Genomic DNA, 3073 nt, shown 5'->3' on the forward strand with positions numbered 1-3073 from the left:
GGTGACACAGGTAAGCTGGTAAACTGGACCACCGTGTGAGAAGGACAAAGGACATAGACTGAGGAGGACTCAGACAAAATCTTTTTCCAAAACAAAATCCCTTTTAGGGAGGGATACCACATTCATGTAAGTACCCTGATGCGCACAATGTAGCTGTTTATAAAATGCATGACAAATCATTTCTACAAGTTGAAAAGGACAGAGGTAGAGTAAGCTGTCACTTACCTACATCCACAGCCAGAAGTGAGAGAGAGAAAGAGAGAGAGAGCGAGAGAGCAGGGGTGGAGGGATCAGGACGTGATACAGTAGTTGTAGGTTCAAGAGGAAATTGCATAATCTGAAGCTTAAAGGTGCGATGCAGCAGCTTTTATCTCAATATCAAATAATTTCTGGATAACATTTAAGTACCTTACTGTGATTGTTTTCAATTAAAATTGTAAAAAATAAGCAAAAATAGCTTTTTAGCAAAGAGCAATTTCTCAAGCAAGAATTTTGCTAGGACTGTCTGGGAGTGGTCTGAGTGGGGACGGGAAAACTGAAAACTAGCTGTTATTGGCAGAGGGGTTTGGAACTCTCTTTCTTATTTGTATATTAAAGACATGCTGTGGAACTTTGGCAACTACTAAGTATTTTTTAAACCTCCCACTTTGGGCTGGATGTGTCAATGTGCAGTTCATACATGCATAATCTATGAGCAGAATTACTATCTTACCTCAATTAGCCACGAAATCCCCTAGTTTGAAAGTGACTGTTTTTCTGGAAGCTGTGCTGCGCCATTTTCCCTTCATTTTCCCTCATGTGTGCCAGCCCCCTAGCAATTCCAGTTCAACCAATTAGCTTCAGCCCCTCGCCATATGAGTGACAGTTAACAAGAGGCACATCATGCATTCACAGCAGAGAGAGAGAAAGAGAGAGAGAGAGAGAGAGAGAGAGAGAGAGAGAGAGAGCGCGCAATGACAATGACGTGGTGCACATATCTGCACGTGACGTAGTACGCAATCTTCGGGGACCACTTTCAGCTCGTGAACGCTACTAAAAAGTATACAAAAGTATGGGAGAATCTCTTTAACTAATTTACTGCCTGGTGATGTCACCAGGCAGATCAAAACGGAAATTTCAGGCGGTCTTTTCAAACAGCTCTTACGCTAAAAAGGCATCATTATTTGAACAATTTTCACAGTATTATTCCAACCTCAGTGTGGAAATATTCTGTATACAATTCCTTCAGAAAGTATTCACACCCCTCGACTTTTTCCAGATTTTGTTGTGTTACAAAGTGGGATTAAAATCAATGTCATATTTTATTTTTCAACGATTTTCACAAAATACCCTGTAATGTCAAAGTGGAAGAAAAATTCAATTTTTTTTATTTATTAATGTAGGCCACTCAGGAACATTCAACGTCGTCTTGGTATGTAACTCCAGTGTATAATTGACCTTGCGTTTTAGGTTATTGTCCTGCTGAAAGGTGGATTTGTCTCCCAGTGTCTGTTTGGAAAGCAGACTGAACAGGTTTTCCTCTAGGACTTTGCCTGTACTTAGCTTTATTCCTTTCATCCTTAAAGAATCCTTAGTCCTTGCATATGACAAACATACCCATAACATGATGCAGCCACCACCATGCTTGAACATATGGAGTGGTACTCAGTGATCTGTTGTGTTGGACTTGCCCCAAACATAATACTTTGTATTCAGGACAAAAAGTTAGTTTCTTTGCCACATTGCTTTTGTGCCTTTTTGCAAACAGAACAGTTTTGGAATATTTTTATTCTGTTGAGGCTACCTTCTTTTCACTGTCAATTAGGTTAGTATTGTGGAGTAACTACAATGTTATAGTTCTCTCATATCACAGCCATTTAACTCGAACTGGTTTAAAGTCACCATTGACCTCATGGTGAAATCCCTGAGCAGTTTCCTTCATCTCCGGCAACTGAGTTAGGAAGAACGCCTGTATGTTTGTAGTGACTGAGTGTATTGATACCACCATCCAAAGTGTAATTTATAACTTTGCCATGCTCAAAGGGATATTCAATGTCTTCATTATTTTACCCATCTACCAATAGGCGCCCTTCTTTGCGAGGCATTGGAAAACCTCCCTGATGTTTGCCATTGAATCTGTGTTTGAAATTCATTGCTTGGCTGAGGGACCTTACAGATAATTGTGTGGTAAAAAGATGAGGTAGTCATTCAAAAATCATGTTAAACACCATTATTGCACACAGAGTGAGTCCATGCAACATAGTATGACTTAATAAGCAACATTTTACTCCTGAAGTTATTTAGGCTTGCCATAACAAAGGGGTTGAATACTTATTTACAAGACATTTCAGCTTTAACATTTTATTAATTTGTACAAATGTCTTAAAAACATTGACATTATGGGGTATTGTCTGTAGATCAGTGACAAAATCTAAATGTAATCCATTTTAAATTCAGGCTCTAACAAAATGTGGAAAAAGTCAAGGGTTGCAAAACATTTCTGAAGGCACAGTACAAAAACACAGGAAAACCTATTTTGAATGCACTGGGCCAGCAAGCTGTGAGACCGGAGAGAGAAACAGAAGGTATAGAGAGAGTGAGCAGGAAACAGACGGAAAGACAACCACCTTGCAAGCTTTGTGTAAGTATAAGTGTCTTGTTTTGAGTCACTCATTGTATCAGTAATGTTGGTACAGTACAATGTTGGATCTTAATTTTAACCACTTTGCTACAGCAGGGAAATAATCATGCAGCAACAGGAAATGTGAATTATAATTAAGACATTTTTGTTGGGGTTGATACATTTTTCATTAGAGAAAATAAAGTCTGAAATTTCAAAAAGGGGAAATTTCAAACTTCAGAAGCCTTTTTAAACCTCACATACACCATTTTTAAATGTCCTGCATTGCAGGAAAATTCCCCTGCAACAGGGTGATCAAATTAAGATCCTACATCTGTACATTGTACAATGACCCACTACTACTTATTATAGTGTATGTTATGCTTCTTAGATATTCATGACCGGTGTGTACCGGCAGTTGGCAAGAAATCCTACAATCTAGCAAGAGAAAAAATAACTCACACGGACAGTCTG

Source organism: Coregonus clupeaformis, unplaced genomic scaffold (genome assembly GCF_020615455.1).
Source record: "Coregonus clupeaformis isolate EN_2021a unplaced genomic scaffold, ASM2061545v1 scaf0001, whole genome shotgun sequence".
Taxonomy (NCBI): Eukaryota; Metazoa; Chordata; class Actinopteri; order Salmoniformes; family Salmonidae; genus Coregonus; species Coregonus clupeaformis.